Here is a 19,529-nt window from a genome sequence, read left to right on the forward strand (position 1 = left end):
ATACCTGCCTGTTAGGATTGTTTTAAAGATTGCTGAGATGATGATGTAGGACAGTGTCCAGTATGTGGTAGGTGGTCAATAAAGGCCTTTCACCATTTGCCCCACTCTCTCCTTCCCACTTCCCTCTACATACCTGAACTTGTGCTCCCCACACAGAGCTCATAGCTCAGGGCCTTTGCACATGCTTCTCTATCACCTGGAAGTTGCCATGTATACCTGTTATTCCTTCCTTCACTGTCTTCTGGGCTTTGATCCTTCCCTGTTTCCCTGTGGATTCTAGGAAGGGAAGAGAGATGAGGCCAGATTCTCCCACAGATCATCAGAACAGCTTTTCAGTGGGGGCAGAACTGAGAATAGAGAGCAGACCCTGAGTGTCCTGGACACGCAAATCCCTGCTGAAAATTTCCTCCATTTGAGCCTGATGGCTTTGAAAGGGTGTGCATGCAAATTGTGTGTCTCCCATTTGCATCACTCCGTTTCTGTCTTAATATGGCCTCACTTTTCCAGTTCTTCCTATTTCTCTAGCTTCATCTCTTACTCTTTTTTTGGTTTTCTGTTGACACTTTTTTTTAATCAAAATTTTATCACGGTAATGTATGCATAGCATGAAATTTACCATCCTAACTTTTTTTTTTTTGGTGAGGAAGATTGGCCCTGAGCTAACATCTGTTAGCAATCTTCCTCTTTTTTGCTTAAGGAAGATTGTCCCTGAGCTAACATCTGTGCCCATCTTCCTCTATCTTGTATGTGGGACATCACCTCAGCATGGCTTGATGAGTAGTGTGTAGGTCTGCGCCTGGGATCTAAACACACAAACCCTGGGCCACTGAAGCAGAGCATGCAAACTTAACCACTACCCCACCGGCCAGCCCCTGAGCCTAAGTATTTTTAAGTGTACGGTTCAATAGTGTTACGTATGTTCACATTGTTGTACAACCATCACCACATCCATCCCCAGAGACTTTTTGTCTTGTAAAACTGGAACTCTATACCCATTAAATGGTAACTTCCCACTCCTCTCTCGCCCCAGCCTCTGGAAACCACTGTTCTACTTTCTGTCTCTGTGAATTTGACTACTCTAGATAACTCATATAAGTGGAATCTTACAGTGTTTGTCCTTTTGTGACAGGCTCATTTCACTTAGCATAATGTCCTCAAGATTCACCCATGTTGTAGCATGTGTCAGAATGTTCTTCCTTTTTAAGACTGAATAATATTCCATTGTATGTATATACCACATTTTGTTTATCCATTCATCCTTTGTTGGACACTTGTGTTGCTTCTCCCTCTTGGCTATTGTGAATAATGCTATGAACGTGGATGTACAAATATCTCTCTAAGATCCTGCTTTCACTTCTTTTGGGTATATACCCAGAAGTGGAATTGCTAGATCATATGATTGACACTTTTTTTAAGCCGCTATTTATTGTGTGCTTACTATGTGCCAGGAGACGGATTAAACACTTGACATATGTTGCCTTATTCAATCCCTACATCCACTCTGTATCATAGGAGAATTATCCCGAGTTTGCAGCTGAGAAAATAAAAGCTCAGAGAGGTGAAGTTATTTGCTCAAAGTCTCCCAGCTAGGAAGCATTAGAGTGGAGATTAGAGCTCTGACCTGCAGCCAAAGTCCTTGACCATTATGCTGTACTGCCCCCCAGTGGCCTCTCTTTCTCCACCTGTCTATCAAATTTTTTGCCTCCGTTGGGTTGTTTCTCTCTCATTCATGCTCACATTGTCATTCTGTCTCCTGCCTTGTGTGTCTGCTCTCTGGAAACTTTGAGCAACTTGAGCAAAGGCCCTGTGACTGCTAGGAAGTTTTTGTGAGAGGCCTGTTTGCTTGCTAATCATAGTTCTCTGAATTTATAGCTGCCTCTCTCCCAGCAGTTGACAGGATGTCATTCTGCATCATGTGACTTGTGGATCCACAGAGAGCCTGCCCAATAGGGTCAGCTCCCTGGGGACAGGGGCACTGTACTCCCCAGCTCGGCAGTGTGGGAAGGGAAAGGGCCCAGCCAGTCAGACTGGGATTCTCCTGGCTCCCTGGTGTCCTAGCAACACAGGCAGAAAATTTTATAGAAAGATGGAGAAAGAAAGGCTACTAAGTGGGTTCCAGTACACTTGCCTTTTCCTGAACTTCAAAACTGTTAGAGCAGAATATCTGTAAGTGTGGGTGATTTTACTGATTTTGTAAGTTCAAGACAGACTTAAAATTTACATGCTCATCAGCCATATTTCTGTCATCCTTTTCTCTTTATTTTAACTTTTTTTATGGAAAATTTCAAACACACAGAAGAGTAGAGAATAGTATAATGAACTTCCATGAACCTATTGCTCAGTTTTGACAATTATCAACATATGGTCACAGCCCATCTATCCAACAAGGTGCAAGTTGAAACTTTTCATCATTTGCAGCTCAGTGCGTCACACATAGTAGTTGCTGGCTGATTACAAATCTTTTCCCCTCTCTCAGTCTGTTTCCCCATCTATGTGGTAAGGGGGTAGGACCGGATGATTTCTAAGAGATGCAGTGTGGTGGAGTGGTCAGAGCATACACTTTGGTGTCAGACACACTTGTTCAAATTCTTGTGCTGCTATTCATTAGCTAGGAGCCTTTAGGCAAGTTACATCTCAGTTTCCTCATCTCTAAAATGGGGATACTAGCTCCTGCTTCTCAGGTGGGTGTTGAATAAAGAAAAAGTAGCTGTTTTGTTACTAGTACTTTTATTATTGCTATTTTTAGTATTAATATTCTAGTGGGAAGATTCTATGCATTTCAAAAATGCAAAAGTAAATTGGAATTGACTAGAATTCAAGCCCTAGGATTCAGCTTCTTTTTTCGTCCCAGTCAGCAGACAGTCAGAAGCTCAAGAAAAGGATAGTGCAGCCAAAGCCAGGGCCCCAAATGTGGAGCTGGGAGCAGGCCCAGAGTGGGGGCCATGCAGACTGATTTCATCTCGTTGTCTCCCTGCCCCTGCCACCTGTAGATGCTATAACCCTATGAGAGGAGCCTGCTGGCTCCCCGCTCCCTCTGTGAGATGGGCCTGAGATGGAGGAGCCCAGAGGTGGAGAAAGTGGCGCTGCAGGCTGTCTCGTTGCTAGGAGACCTGAGGAGGCAGCAAGGACCCGTTGCCAGAGCTGGGAGGGAGTGACGGGCTGGTGCAGAGATGCAGGGCACGTGGCCCCAGATGGGCTTTTGTGGGGTTCTAGGCGGGGGATGGTGGTGTAGCAACTGTGAGCTCAGCTGGGAGGAGGGGCTCTGTAGCATATGTCTCCTTAGAACATGGGCTCAGGATAACCTGTTCAGTTCTTCTGTTTAACTACTTAGATGTCAAAGTCAGACCTGCACTTGAATCCTGACTCATACGTGACCTTTGACAAGAGTTGTACTGCTATGCTTACTGGGCCTCAGTTTCCTCGTCTGTGCAATAGGTATAGTAGTAATGCTTGCCTCACAAGCCGTTGTGAGCGTTAAGTGAAATGTGTATGATAAAGTACTGTATAAACAGGAAGACAAAGTGTCAATGTGGAGATTCACCACCGCTCTTATCTTTGTTATAGTAATTATTATTTCCCTTACTGTAAAGCAAAAGGATTGGACTCTCTCCATCTGGATGAGATTCCTGGACTGGGCGCTGGAGGAGGGGACTTTCACTGTGAAGGCCTGTGGCAGGGGACTGTGGGGAATGGCTGGATGGGCCCCCAATTGGTGAAACTCCAGGGGGCAACTGAGGAGGGCAACAAAGTTCAAAGCCAGAGGGAGAGTTGATAAGAGTGGTGGACGAACGGGTGGGGGCTCTGCTGAGGTTCCAGGAAGGGCTTTGAATGGTGCAGTCAAGAAGATGTGAGTGAGGGGAGGGTAATGGGCCTTTCTTGTTGCTTTTCTTATATAAATAATATATGTTCACACACATATACACACCAGAAAATGAACAACGAAACCAAACAAAACCCAAACAAGCACAGAAGAAATAATTCCACTGTCATAAAACAACTTCTGCAAACATTTTTTGTCTACTTCCTGCCAGTTTTCTTTTTTCTATGCATGCACAAACACATATTTTATAGAAATTGGATCATATGTTACATATACCAGTTTGCATCTGCTTTTTAAAATTCTGTATTAGGTTATGAACATTATTAGATAGAATCACATGGATCCACGACATTATGTTTTAATAGCAGGATAATATTTCAAGATATGTATGCATCACTATTTATATAATGTGCCCACTATTTTTGGACATTTATATTAATTCCAATTTTCTGCTTCACTCTGGTATATAAGACAAGACTCTTGTATGTAACGGACGAATGTTCTTATAACTACATCTTTGTGACAATCCGTTGTTCCCACAGTATAAATACGTAGAAGAGAAATTTCTGGATTAAAAGGTGTGCACACTTTTAAGGCTTTGCACTTTTCCAAAGTGTCCTCCAGAAAGATGAAACCAGTTGATGGCTACGTTGACGCTGTCCAAGCTACCTGATTTATGGGGTGCTCATTGCCTTAATAACCAGACTACAGTGGTATGGGAGGTGGGAGGCTTACTCAGATGGGCTGAGCAGGGGGGGAAGCATCAATGGTCACTCTAAAAGGATTTTTGCAGAGAGAGGCCCCTGGGTGGCGTGGCTCAGGCAGGGCTGGTCTGGGCTGTATTGGTCAGGGGAAGCTGTGCTGGGCTGTGCTGGGCTATTGGTCTAGGTCAGCTGCACTGGCTCAGGCCCAGCAGTCTTGCCCCTGGTGTGATCCTGGGCTCAGCTTGGTGTGATCAGTGTGGTCACCACTCCAAGACATTGGTTCTAGAAGCCAGTGCAGCCTCTCTGGCTGTGCTGACAGACGTGTACATTCACGTAGTGAGCTGTGATTCATCAGGGCTTGTGGTGGCAGCAGTAGCTCTGACAGAGTGGAACTGCTCTCACTGTCCTGTCACTTGGCCTCTAAAAATAACTCTTGCCTGTTCTGAGTGACCGCACCACCAATTGTCTGGAGGTGCAGTCCCTTGGCTGTGGCTATGCGAGGGAGGGCACGCACGTGGGTATTTGCATGTGTGTGTGTGTGTGTGTATGTTGGGGGTGGGGGGTGGCGTCTGGGAACCTCTTTAGTGGTTGGCATTTGAGCTGGGGATTTGGGATGGGGGAACGAGAGGCAGGCCAGGCTCCTCCTATTCTACTCTCTCATGGCTGGGGACAATCTGTCTCCTCTTTGGAAAGTGGCAGAGCCAGTGGGGGCAGGGGTATCTTTCAGGACTGTGTGCTCACTCCCTGCTGAATGGGGGGAGCAGGAAGGGGAGGGAGACTGCAGAGGCAATGTGATAAGGGGGGGTGGTAGGCTCTGGGAGGGAGCACAGCATTTAGCCCATCAACAATTGAATCCTATGAAAGCCCATTTCAAATCTCATCTTTTTGGTGAAATTTTTGACATAGGGTTCCTTTAAATTTGATACAAATACAGCTGACTTCTAATCATGGATGATTAGAGACCATCTAGCCATGGTTTCTTAACCAAGTGTCCATAGACCCAGGGGGTGATCTATGTATGGGCTTCATGAGGTCTCTTGATGCCTGAAATTATAATAAGATGTGTGTTTGTGTGTGTGTGCGCGCACACGCGCACATAATGTGTGTGTGTCTGGACGTATGCCCATATGTACTTTTCTGGGGAGAAGCTGCTCTGCAGTTTTCATCACATTTTCAAAGGAAACTATGACCCATCAAAGGCTAAGAACCACACTAGTCCAACCCCTCCCATTATAGGTGATGCAACTGAATCCAGAGAAGAAAATGACTGCCTGAGATCTCACAGCCAAGATCAGAATGCAGGTGTCTTGACACCATCATCCCCTGACTGGTTCCCTAAGTCAGGATTCAGTTATCTACAGTAGGCAGAACCCCAGGTACCATCTCCCATGCCCTTTTGGCTGCCATGGATCTGGCTTGAGGCTTTCAATGGCAGTGGGCAGCTGGGTACTCACCTCCAGACATTCCTATTCCCAGGTGCTCTCGTAGGGGATGACTCATGGGCATCTCCTGACTTGCTCCCTTACAGAGCATCTTAGCTCAAGACATTAAATCTGCCTCTTGTGCCTCAACATTCTCCCCTGGCAGGAATGCCCCCTTGACACAGGAAGTGCCCCTGCCTTCTGGGAGAGGAACTGACACTGTGGGCTTGAACAAAAAGTAAATGGTGCTATGGGTGAGTGGGCCTAAGAATATTATATGATGGACAGGCAGGATATTATAGCTGATGGTAAGAGACAGATATTGGTCCATTGTATGTGGGAGGAATTCAACTTTGTACCATAGGAGTTTAGATGAAGTGGAGCATGAGGATTAAAAATGATAATTAACATTCACTGAGCACTTACCATATGCCAGGCACTCTTCTAAGAAAAGTACATGTATTAACTCCTTTAGTCCTTATAATAACCACATAGGGTTAGTCCTTATAATAACCCTATGTAGTTATTATAAGGAAACTGAGGCACAAAGAGATTGAGCACAGCTAGTAAAAGGCTGAGCCAGGACATGAAGCCAGGTCTTCTGACTCCAGAGTGTAGAGTCATTTTTGAACCAACATGGGCTCCTAGCCTCTATGCTGGTAGATCTCACAAGTGAGTGTGCATCACAATCATGAGAGGGCTGATAAAAGCACAGGTTGCTGCTCTGAACCTCCCAGTTTCTGATTCAGTAGGTCTCGGGTGGGGTTTGAGGATTTGCACACCTAAGGAGTTCCCAAGTGATGCTGCTGTTCCAGGGACCAGACTTTGAGAACCATTGCTTTCCGCTTTCCTGCTTACCGATAGGAAGAGATGAACAGAGGGAAGAGAAGTGATTAGTGATCTTGCCTGGATTATTGCAATGCCCCCGTGGGTCCAGACCTCTCGTACTCTTTTGTCAGCTACTCTTCACCAGGGACAAATTAATCTTCCTAAAGGCCAGTTCGGGTCATGTCATGCCTCTGCTCAATTCTTCTGGATTCTCTGCTGTGTGTATCAGTGCTGTCCAGTAGAACTATCTGCAGTGGTGGAAATGTTCTACATCTGCACTGTCCAATATGGTATCTAACCATATGTAGCTATGAATTTCACATTTTTTTCAATTTTAATTAATTTAAATTCAAATAGTCACATGCAGCTAGTTGCTAAACAGTGCAGGAAACCACATGGTATACCATTCGAGGCTCCATTGGCACCATATGCCTTTCCAGCCCCAACTTCAGCCCTCAGCATCCCGGCCTCTGGGCCATTCGAGACCAGGTTCCTGAGTCTATTCTGTACTTCCCAACTTCATGCCTTGTTTTATGCTATTTCCTCTGTCTAGACTATCCTGCTCTGTCTCTAGCACTCAACCCAAGTTGTACCTCTGCCTTGAAACCTTCTTTGACACTTGCTCCCCTCTAATCTCTTTCTCCTCTGAACTCCCAAAATACTTTATCTTTTTCTTACAACTTTAGTACTTTTTGTCTTCTACTGAAGTTGGCTGGTGTCAGTGTTGTCTTTCTTTCCCTAATCTTGAGCTTGCAGAGAGCATGACTGTTTTCTAGCGAGCCCGCACTCCCTACCACAGGTCCCTCCGGTCACACAGAGGAACTCGCTAAATCCCACAAACTTTCGCCCTGGTGTACTGGGGAAGCCGAGAGGGATAACGTGCCCTTCCTGTCCTCAAGCTGCTCACAGGCTGTCACAAGAATCTGATTCATGACCAGAGAACCATTGAAGCCAATGGTTATTTTGGGCAGCAAGATAAAAGTCACAGAGGGCCCTCTTGGTGAGGGGAGTCTGGCAGGACCCGCCTAAGCAGAAGGCTGTGTTTACCCACAAAGGCGGCTTCTCTGCCCAGCATGCAAGGAGATGGGAACATCCAGACATCGCTGTCTGGCTGCCCCGTGAAGTTAGGGATTAACCAGGGATGCAGCGGCTGCTCTGACTGTCTGGTCCCTGCAGTTGGGTGGATGAAGAGATGGTTACAAAGACTGCAGAACAATGTCAGCTTCTGGAATCAGAGTGTTGGCTGGGTGGTACCTAGGCCCGGAAGGTGCATGCAAGAAAATGTGATCTGAGCAATGGACAGCAGGTGAAATTCTGCTGGGCCTGGCTTGGGGGTTTATGAAATCTTCAGAACAGTCCTGGCTGAAATGGAAAGATGGTCAAAAAGGAAAAAAGAGAAAAACAGCTTTCTAGCTTCGGATTCTAATACTAAGAGTATTTCACATCTGAAAATCTCTAGCATGTGTTCATCTCTAGGACAAAAACATTTTTTAAAAATAAAACTTTATTGAAGTTATGATATAAATGCAGAAAATTACATAGAGCATAAGTCTACACATACTTGTGTAGCTACCCCCCAGACAAGAACTAAAACATGGCCGGCATCTCCACAGTAAATTTGTATTAAACCAAATGTGTGCAGGATTAATGATGGAAAAACACAGGCTCTGGAATCAGGCATTTCTGGGATTGAATCCTGGCCTCCCTACCCACTAGCAATGTGACCTTGGACCAGTGACTTAACTGCTCTGAGCTTCAGTTTCCTCCCCTATAAAATCAGGGTGGAATATATAATCTCTGTCTCACAGAGCAGTAAGGAATTAAAAACTGAAAATGTACGCAAATTGCTAGGCGCAGTGCCAGCACATAGTGGGGTCTCAAATGCTCTCTGTGATGATGATGCTGATTGATGGTGTTGCTGCAGCATCTTCTGGCAGACAGGACCACAGACATACACAAGCAGCTTTTCTCCCGTAGCCTCTCACTGCTCTTAGCCTCTGAATGATACTCTCCAAGGTCTCTTCTGACCGCAAGGAATTTGTGATGCTGTGATGATGCAAACCTCAGTTGACACTTCAGGCACCTGATGGGAGGCTGGGTGGATGTCTGTATCCAGTGGGAATGTGGCCAGATCTTCCATGTTCGGGCCCCAGGAGTGTGGCTCCCAGACCTCCTGGGGGAAGGCTGATTTCCCAGGGGCAGCCGTTGTGTAGGGTTCCATTAAGAATTGTAGCCAAAGTGGAGTTGGGGTCAGCAGAATTCAGCCTTAGGAGTGTCCTGGCATCCTGGGTGAACTCCTAGCTCCGGCTTGCTCCCTGCCCTCTGGCTCTGGGAGTGTAGATGTGTCCCAAGGGATACACATCATGCACGTATTTTGAACTGGGCACTAAGCTGGGCAATTCATACACCCCAGAGCTGGAAGGCAGAGGGCAGGAGGGAGGGGAGAGGCCAAGAGGTTCCTTCTGGCTGGGAGGGGTTGTTGCAGCGAGGAGGGGATCAGGAAGGACTTCCTGGAGGATGGCTGGAAGAATGACCATGGGAAATGGAAAGAGGTTCTCTCAGGCAGAGGAGAGAACATGTGCAAAAGCAGAGAGGCGGGGCCGTGCTGCTCAGCCCTGCCCTGGGGGCGGGGAACCAGCCAGTTTGACACAGCTCCCCACACAAGCCTGAGGATGAGGCTGAAGAGCCTGGGGAGACCAAGCTGTGAATGATCTGGAGAGGCAGGCCGAGGTGTGTGACTTGCTTTATCAGAGAATGGGGGGCCACTGAAGGTTCCTCCATTGAGGAAGCAGAGTGGACCAGCTCCTCAAGATTTGCTCAGTGGAGACCAGCATGAGAACAGTCATCGAGACCCACACTGTTTTTGGCCAAAGATGGTTGCCAAATGTCCAAGGTCTCACAGGACCGGGCTGTGAGAGCATCTGGGGTGCCCAGATCTATGTGGGAGGTGGAGTGGGGGTGGCTGGCTGTGGGTACAGAGGCGGGGGTGTGGAGGAGGAGGGGGACAGAGGAGAAGGCAAGGTTCCCATCTTTGAGAAACTGCCATCTTGCTGGAGAAGCTAGAGAGCCTCATGACAACTGAGCCCCATATTCAGAAGTGGAGACGAGAGATGTGTGGTCCAGCAGGCCAGAGGAAGAACAGGCTGGGTGGAGCATGAGTGGAAGAGGCAGGGAGGGTGGACTCCCTGGAGGGGAGGCAACCTTTGGAGGCTTTGGAGAGACTGAGGGTACCACAGGGCACGCTAAGCCCTTTGTGGGTATTCTCTCGTGTCATCCTCCTAGGAGCTCTAAGAGGTGGTGCTGATATTATCCCCATTTTACAGAGGTGGGAACTAAGTCTCTGAGAGGTTAAGGCCTTGCCCAAGGTCACGTAGCTCTTGTACTAATTAATGAATGTCCCTCATCCCTGCCTCCACCCTCCCCCAGAGGTAAATATTGCCCTCAGGCTCTTCAGCAACACCAAGATAGATATGGAAAAGCACTAAGTACTGTGCATCATTCCGCGCTAGAATATGACCTAATGCAGGAGTGTGTGGTTCCCACGGTCAGGGCTGGAAGCTCCCTGGGGATTGCAGTGATTCGAGAGCCTTCCTGGAGGAGACTGAAGGAGAGGTTGTAGGGGCAGCTGGAGGGGAGAGGTTTCTGCCTGGTGAGTGTTGCCACCTATCCACCCTGCCTGCTCCCCACACCCAGACACAGCTGCCCTGCAGTGCCTCCCAGAGAGTGCCAAGCATCAATGAGAACAGCTTGGTCAAGCAAAACTTCCCAGGCCTGTTGGTCACGCTGCTCTGGAAAGTTTGGCTCTGGTAGCTTCCTCCGGAGGCTGGCCCAGCCCTGGGCTGCAGCTTAGCCCACCCAGGCCCTGCTGCCCTCTGGAGCCCAAACCAGATGCCCTGAGGCTCTCCTGCCCTGAAGACCCTCCTCTCATGACCTTGCCCTTATTCCAGCTCAGTTTAGGCGTCCCCTCTTCCAGGAAGCCTTTTCTGAGCCCCATGGGCTGGGTCAGGACCTCAGGGTATCTAAACCTGTGCTGACCAAAAGAAATAGAATGTGAGCCACACACAGGAGCCACATATGTAATTTTGAATTTTCTAGTAGCCACATGAAAAAAAAGCAAAAACATGAAATTCTAATGATATATTTAACTCAATACATCCAAAATATCATTTCAATGCAAAAATTATTAATGAGATACATTATATTCTTTTTTTTTGTATTAAATCTTCAAAATCCAGTGTGACCTTTATACTCACAGCACATCTCCATTTGCACGAGCCACATTTCAAGTGCTCAGTAGCCACATGTGGCTAGTGGCTACCATAGTGGTTGGCACAGTTCTAGAGGCAAGCAGAAGAGCACAGGGGTTGAAACTCAGGGACTGGCATCAGACAGACCTGGCAGTCACGTCCTAGCCCTCCATTTATTAGCTGGGCAAACTTTGGGAAGTCGTTAGCCCCTCTGAGCCTCAGTTACTTCAGCTGTGACAAGACTTACTAATTTCAGTGCCGGAGAATTGCTGTAAGGATTAAACTGATGAATGTGTGTCTAGTGCCAGGCATGGAGTAAGTGCTCAGAAAATGGTGGTGATTCATCTCACAGTGCCCTCTGATGTGCTGGTGTATGTGCCATTCTCCTCCACTGGACTGATTGTGAATTCAAGGACAGAGACCACCCACTTCCTCCCACCTTCCCCAGGGCCTGGCTCAGTGTGAACATCACTGCTTGCTAAAGGAAAGATTAAATCCTTAGGCTAAGAGTGCTCACCAGCCTCCCCATCCTGCCCACCCAGGAATCAAGGGGCCCTGGTGGCTGGGAGTCACCAGACCACTGACTACCTGGGGCGACCTTGGCAAGTTGCTGCTTTGCTCAGGTCCTTGGTTTCCTCATTCAAAAGATGAAAAGGCGGGTGGGTGGGTGGGACCCTGCCTGAAGTGTTTGGTTTAGACTCTGCCCCACCAGTGCCTTTGAGGGGCTGTGGCTGACACCTGTGCACTTTGCCTTCCCATCCAACGGAGCGAATCCTGGCCCCTGTATCCTGACGCTTTTACCATCAAGTTCTCTCTAGTTAAAATTTAAGAGAAAAGAATTTCTCCTGCCTCCCAGGCAGACCAGAAGGGGGATGGGCAGTCCTGTCCCTTCTTTTCTGCCAGCATTTGCTGACCTGTCACAGCAACCCACTAGCAGTAGGGCAGGAAGAATTTCTCCTATTTGGTAGGTGAGGAGACTCAGAGAGGTCAAATCATCTGCCCAAGTAACACAGAAAGCAGTGGTAGAGCCAGAGCTGGAAGCAGAATTCAGAAGTAAGGGAACTGAAGAGGCCCTCTTTATTGGGTGGGCTCCTCTTCCTCCACCTCGGCTCCTAGCATTTCCCTGTGGGGGCTTTCATGAGATGTGGCCCTGGGTTGGGTCCTATCCCTATGCCTTCATTCCCTGAGGAATGAAAGCAGCCAAGTAATTGGAGAAGTAATTTCAACTGATGGCCTGTAAGGGGCTGTGTGTTCTTCAGAGTGCCCCCAGCCCACCCCCAACCAGATTTCTCTGGAAAAGGTTATCATAGGGTAAAGTGGAAAGTGTCTGGTCCAGATAGCCAGTGTTACTGTGTGAGTGTAACCTTGGACAAATCATCACCTCTGGACCCCAGTCTGTCTATTTATAAAATGGAGGATGATATCTCACGAGATGCTGTGAAGATCCCATACAAAAGTAATTTGCAAACTGAAGAGTGCTAACAGAAATGTTAGTTAATAGTAGCAACAAAAATAATGATAATAATAGAAGAAGCCCAATCTTCTGTGTGGTTCCACTGACCTGAAGGGAATTGAGCCCTTTGGGTATAAATCCAGAATGATGTCTGGGAATGTCCTGCCTTAGTCTTTGGAATGTAGCCGGGATTTTTCTGGGAAAGTGAAAGTCTCCATCTAGCTGAAGAGAGTGGGAAAGTGGCCCTGCTCCAGGGGAGGAGCATCCAGGGAAGGAGAGTTTAACCAGGAGGAACAGAGGGCTTTGGCCGTGCAGCTCTGTTCTGCCCACAGGAGCCCAGGGTTGGGAAGGCTTGTGAGCAGAAGAGGCTGAGAGTCAATCTGGAATAAAAATTCTGGAAGGCAGGGAGTCAAGAATGTCTTAGCAGACGTGCATGAGAAACAATCAGTTCCTCTGGTGTAACTCCTAAATTTTGCTGAGCCTTTTACTCATTCATTTGAATAAATATGTAGTGAACTGAACTCAAACAGAGCATTCTGAGTGTCAAAGTGACTTGCCCAAGGCCAGGCCCCTGAGGGCCTGGGGAGTCCCTGGGAGGAGCTGAATTTGGAAGACTGAGGAATGAAAAATCCAAAGGCAGAGAAGGAAATCTGTAAGGAAGTCTGCCCAGCAGGACTCTGGTCCTTCTGTGAATTGGCCCTGAGCTGATTTGTCCATCTTTCTGTCTACTGTCTGGAGGGAGGGCATGTTCTCTAGGACTGGGAGGAGCTGGCTTCCTCCTGCTCTCTGCTTTCTGATCACTCCTGAGCCTAGTGGGCGGCAGGGAGAGTGAAGGGACCGGAATCTGTGTCTTGGAAACATCTGGTGAAGGAGTCCCTCGTGTTTAAGTTGGAGAAGAGAAGGTTTGGTTTGGGGATGGGGAGAACGGACACTGTTCCTATCTTGGGTTCTCTGAGGGATGCTGGGGAGAGGGCATCGCCTCGTTCTGTGGAGGCCCTAGGGTTGGTACTAGGACCTAGGGTGGAAGGTCACCCTGATGGAGCAGCCACCATGGGAGGTAGGAGTGGAGGGAGGGAGTGGCCTGTCTCTGGAGTGTGGGAGTAGAGATAGATACTGGTGAGTTTGACACTGAGGGAATTGCAGCATGGGGGAACAGATGGCTCAGCTCACATCTGTGCTGCTTCCCAGCTTTGCTTTCCAGTGTGGTGGATTCTGTGGTGTCTAAAACAGTGGCTGGCACACAGTAGGTACTCAGGAATTATTTGAAGAATGACATAATAGATGGGTATGCCTGAGGGGGGTTAGGGAATAGGAGTCACATGGGCTGCAAACGTGGACCCTTGGGCAGAAATCTTTGGAGATCATATTGTGGGTTACCCGCCATCTTCTCCAGGCCTTCCCCACAAACTGGGACCCCTAGAAATAAGACGTTCAGCCCTTTCTTTCTTTGTTCCCAAACTGAGGCACAGAGCAAGAAAGCAAAGGAACTGGCCGACTGGTGGCAGAGCTGGACTGGAGCCAGGCCCTCTGCCTCCCAGAGTCCCCTGTTATTGGAGGTCCTGGCCTGTTGATCAAGTGAGGTAGAGGTGCGGTGGTCAGGACCAACTTTTTGAGTTAATGCTGCCAGAGGGGAGGAGGAAGGCTTGGCTTGGTTTTGAGCGATGACCTCAGTGCCACAGGTCCCTTGGCCACCACCTCCCCCCTCTTCCTGGAGCCTGGTTGCACACCCAGCGTGTGCTCACACACATCCAGAACAGAAACGCATCTGTACACAGGCCCAGTCCCCAGTGTTACACTTATGGTCGTTGTCACTGAAGCACATATGGACAAATGTACACATACATACACTCAGAGACACACAGGATCCCAGGAGACATTTGCACATACCTCCTCGCTGATGGGGGAGGAGCCCTGAGTCCCAGGGAGATTCGGGCTGCTGGGCTGTTGGGGCTGTGAGGGTATCAGGGTATCAGCTGGGTGGGCTGGGAATGGGAGCCCCACTGAGGCTGAGTCACCCCTTCTGAGTCAGGGATCCTCCCCCTTCTCCCCTCCCCCTCCCTCTCTCCCGGCTGAGCACCCAAGAGGGGGTGGCCCAGGAGGAGGGCAGAGGCTGGCTTGGGCCGGGGTGGGGGCAGAGGAGGAGCAAGAGCCTCCTGATGCACAGTCCCGCAGTGGCCTGGGAACTGCCTCTGTGGCAGTGCCTGGGAGGAGGTGGCCTGGGAGCCGAGAGAGGGAGAAAAGGGGAGAGGGAGAGGGAGATAGAGACAGGCAGAGAGGAGGCGGAGGCAGGGGCAGGGCTGCCGCGAGGGAGCAGGCAGGCGCACGGCGGCCGCCCCTGGGCTGGGCGCGGAGGCCGGGCGGGGGCGGGGGCTGGCCGCACGTCGGGCGCCAGGCCCGGGGCTGTGGGCACGGTGCCCAGCCCCCGGCGCACGCCGAGCCGCCGCCGCCGCCGCCGCCGCCGCTGCTGCAGTCAGCATCCATCAGCGGGCGGGGGTGTCGTGGAACAGGCTGCTCCGCAGAGCCCGCCGCGGCCCTGCGCGCCCGCCCCGCCCCGCGGCCGGCAGGCCGCAGGAGCTGAGGGGGCACCCCCCGCCCAGCCTGCCCGAGATGGGGACCCTCAGGCCCAGGTAGGCACGTGGTGGCAGGGGATCAGGTACCACGGGGGTCTGGGGGCTTGGTACATATAGGCCCAGCCTCCAGCTCTGGGAGAGGACTGGGGTGAGACCGGGAGGAACTGAGTTTGCAGGCTGTTGGACCCCTGGCCAGGGTCGGAGAAGTCCTTGCTATTTCTCCCTACCTCCCAGGTCTGCAGCCTCCGCAAGGCCTGGAGAGAGGGGAGGGCAGACGGTGGGCTGGTGCTTGCCTTGGGGATGAAGTGTTGCTGGGTGCTGGGCTCCCTGGGTTGGCCCACTCTGTTCTCTGAGACCACTCCGGCGGCCTCCCGGGAGTCTGAGGGCTCTCTGGATGTCTCCATTCAGGCTTCACATGCTGCAAGACAGTCTTTTGGCTGGAGGCTGGGATGCTGGGGAGCTCCTGCCCTCACCCTCACCCTCTCCCTCTGTTACAGACCTTTCCCCACTCTGGGCTCACTTTGCATCCCACCTCCCTTCTAAGTCTTCCAAAGCTGGGGCGGTGGACCTTAGCCCTAGGACCTCTGTGGTTCTGGCCTGGTGTTGTCCTGGCCAGAGGCTACCCCCGTTGTTTAGAGGAGAGGACTTGCAGGTCCCCGTTGTGTCTGGCACCGTCACACTTAGGGATGTCCAAGAGCTCAGGAGGACAGGCATGGGGGGCCAAGTCACTACCAGGGTACTTACTAGGTTCTGAGGCCACTGCCTGGTAGAGCTATGGCCCAGGGTGGTCTATGAGGACCTTGAAGGGCTGGACAAGGACTAGGAGGGAGTTCTGAGGATACCAGTCTCCTTCTCGGCTGCCGGCCATGGTCCTGGCTTTTCCCCCCAGAGCTCTGAGGATGCGTTGGTGGGGGAGAGACACTACTGCGTGTTCCCACCGTCACTTCTGGATCTGCATATCACCTCCTCTGCACCCAAAGGTGGGAGTTTAAGAAGGCTGGATTGAGGACCTCTCTGGGGCTGTGTGGGGTCCAACTGCTCCATCTCTTCCCCATCTCCTAGCATTCAGAGTCTTCCAGAATCAGCAGCAGTTGGGCCACGTTGAGAGCTGGGGACGGGAATGGTGCCCTCAGAAGCTCCTGGAAGACTCAGTGCTGCCTGTCCCGGGCAAGGGTGTGGAGAATAGAGGCGGCTGTGTGCCCGCCTGCCCACCCATTCCTCCAGATGGAGCCTGCGGCAGAGGCAGTCTGTGCCAGCCTCCTCTCTCAGCCACTGTGGCCCAGGAGGGTTCTGCCAGCTCCGTGCGGGGATCAAGCTGGCTTCTGCTGGCTAGCCTGAGGTCATGCCTGCCCAGCAACCCCGTGCGTGGTGTTTGTGATGTGCAGAGCGTGGCCCCTTGAGGGGCACCCCAAGGCAGTCCTGGAGGAGATCAGTGCAGTGGGCATTGTTCCTATTAAAACCCTTCCTGGGCCACGTGGCAGTTCTCTGGGCCCAGCTCTGTGAGTTTCATGGAAGGTTGCTTCCACAGAACCCGCGTGAGAATAATGCTTGGTCCTGTAGTCCTCACTCAGTAAATATTGAAGAGCTGAATGACTTGTCCAAGGTCACACAGCAACTGAGTTGTAGAGCCAGCACTAGTGTAACCAGGTCTCCTATCTCTTGGTTTGGGGTTCTTGCAGCCCCAATGCCTGCTTCCCTCTTGCTGCAGCTGTCCCATACACAGGACTCTTACAGGGGCTGGGCACTATAGCCTGGCCCCTTAGGAGGGGCCTTACATTGGCCCCCCAGCCTTTGCCCCCAAGAGATGAGGAGGAAAGGCCAGGCTGCCTCACAGATAAAGGGCCAGGGCTGAGGCAACAGGCAGCTGTTGGACCCCCTTGGGAGTATACAGAGCCAAGAGGATGCTGGATGCCCAGGGATGTTCTGGGCCTGACCCTCTGGGGGCAGTAGAGAGGGTCTCCAGACTAGGTCTGCTGAGGCAGGACGTACCTCTGTGTTAGCTCCAGCATGGACTTCACTCTGGGCCTCTCTGGACTTCTGTGTCCCCACTTATTCAAAGGGGATAATCATCTCTACCTGGAGTAATACCAATGATCACACAATCAGAGTGATGGCATTTATTGAGCACTTACTGTATGCCATGTGCTGGAGTGATAAGTGCTTTGAGTTATCTCACAGCAACGCTGTCAGGCAGGTGCTATTATTATTATTATTATTATTTTTTTGAGGAAGATTAGCCCTGAGCTAACATCTGCCACCAATCCTCCTCTTTTTGCTGAGGAAGACTGGCCCTGAGCTGACATCCATGCCTATCGTCCTCCACTGTATATGAGGGACACCTACCGCAGCATGGCTTGCCAAGTGGTGCCATGTCCGCACCCTGGATCCGAACTGGTGAACCTCCGGCCGCCGAAGCGGAATGTGTGCACTTAACTGCTGCGCCACTGGGCCGGCCCCCAGGTGCTATTATTATCCACTTTTTATAGATGAGAAACTGAGGCTCAGAGAGGTTTCACAGGTTTTCACTGAGCTTCCACAGCTGCAAAGTGTGGGGCTGTCTGAGCCCAGAGCCCCTCTCTCTACCGTGACAGTATACCTGGTGCAGTGATGGGAGTACCAGGTTGGTGTCCCGCAGAGCCAGATGACTGATATGCCAGGGCTGGTCCAGGTGGAGAGGTCTGTGTGTTGGGTCTGGTGAGGCAAGGGTGGTTCTGTGGCCCAAGTACTCCTGTGGTCCCGAGGGGTAGGGGCAGAGAGGTAAGACTGGGAGCCCTGAGAGAGTGGTCAGCCTTGCTCTTCTCTTCTCGGGCAGGATCCCCTAGAAGTGGGGATGCTCTGGACTCCCTGCTCCCATTGGCTAGCAGGGAAGACTGGTTGGCCCTGACACTCGCCCCCTGCTACATTTGATAGGATCATAATGACCAGAAAACAGAAGGGTGGGAATGCAGAGGCACCAGCTGGGACTGTGAAGAGGAGGCCCTGTAGGAAGGGGACCTGAGCCTGGGCAGACGAATGGGAGTGGGAGCAGGTTGGCACTGCTTCCTTTGTGGGCAGGAGGCTTGTGGATAAGAATAGTAACTGACATTTCTTGAGCACTTATTATTATACCAGGTACTGTTTTAAGGGCTTACCTGTACGACTCATACAATCATCACAAAACCCTGTGAGATGGGAATTATCTTCTCCCCATTTTATAGATTGAGGGAACTGAGGCTTAGTGAGGGAAAGACAGTTGCTCAAGGTCACACAGCTAGGTTCTGGGGAGCCAGGATTCAAATCCAGGCAGCGTGGGTCAGAGACATGTTCCTGATGACCATGCCAGGCAGCCCACAGTTCCTTCTCAGAGTCATACTCAGTTTTATTCAATTTGAAAAATATTCACAGAGTAGCTCCATGCCAGGCCCTGTGTGACCTCTGAGGAAACATCCCTCTCAAGGGCCTCCAGTCTAGCTGGGAGGCACCGACACAACACAGGGAAGGTAAAGGGTTAGCTCTTGTGTGTGCTAAGCATGGATTCCTATTTCGGTGATCAGGGAGATTGAGGCCTTTGTGCTGGGCATCAAATGCCAAGTGGAATTTCCATAGTTGTTGAAGAAGGGTACCCACTCCCCTAGGTCAGAGGGGAAGGAAATAGGGATACTTTGAAGAAGAATGAGTGGTCTGGTGTGCATGGAGCAGATGGTGCAGGGGTCTGGGGGCACTGGAAGGTGACTCAGAAAGTCAGCTTGTGTTTGGGTCTTTGGCAAAGCTCTGGATCCAGCAGACCTAAGCTCTAGTCACAGCTCCGCTTTGTACTAGCCATATGCCCTCGGGCACATCACTTAGCTGGTCTGAGCCTCAGTTTCCTCATCTGTAAAATGAGATAAACACCACACACCTATTTCATAGAGATCACGTTATGATGGTTGTTATGTAAAGGACCTAGCGCAGGGCTGGCACATCACAGGAACTCAGTAAACATTACCTCTCTCCTCCTTCCATCGCGCTTAAATGTCAGGCTCAGGTGTTTCCACTTGACAGGAGCCTGGAGGCTCCGGGAAGCTTTGCAGTTGTTTGGTCTGCGTGGGGCATGTACTGGGGCCTGACAGAACTACGCTTGGGAAGGTCCCTTTGGCGACTGCAAGAACCACAAGGAGGGAGTGGACTGCAGACTTGCAGGAAAAACATCAACCCTGTGCCCTTGGAGGGCTGGGGCAGGGAAGATTGAGGCTGCACTAAGATGTCCCCTCTGGTGGTGGAAGGCTCAGCTGGTTGGGGGAGGAGCAGCTTGGAGTGGGGAAGGCCACAGGGGTCACGAATCTGGTTTGAGGCCTCATGAGATTAAGATGAAAAGCTCGTCTCCCTTCAGTCATTCTGAAGGTTGCGCAGCATCTTCTTTGTGCATCTGGGTTTTTTTTTTCTTGTGAATAATTTCCTTTGGATGAATCCCCATCAGAGCTTCTTCTATAATAGCAGCAAATTGGGACTAAGTGCCTCACAATAGAAA

The 19,529-nt window shown here is 50.5% G+C and overlaps 1 protein-coding gene across 49 annotated transcripts in view; it reads left to right on the forward strand.

Annotated features, from left to right (window-relative positions):
* The window catches only part of EPB41L1 (erythrocyte membrane protein band 4.1 like 1), a 118,221-nt gene that overhangs the window by 35,644 nt on the left and 63,048 nt on the right, over positions 1 to 19,529 (forward strand). For 30 of the 49 annotated variants that reach the window (XM_023626483.2, XM_070247610.1, XM_070247611.1 and 27 more), the window contains exon 1: positions 14,850 to 15,100. The exons of the other annotated variants lie outside the window; for them this stretch is intronic. The gene's annotated coding sequence lies outside the window, so the exon portion shown is untranslated. Of the gene's footprint in view, positions 1 to 14,849; positions 15,101 to 19,529 lie in introns of those variants that run through there. 49 annotated transcript variants of the gene reach the window in all.

This window comes from Equus caballus, chromosome 22 (assembly GCF_041296265.1).
Source record: "Equus caballus isolate H_3958 breed thoroughbred chromosome 22, TB-T2T, whole genome shotgun sequence".
Lineage (NCBI taxonomy): Eukaryota > Metazoa > Chordata > Mammalia > Perissodactyla > Equidae > Equus > Equus caballus.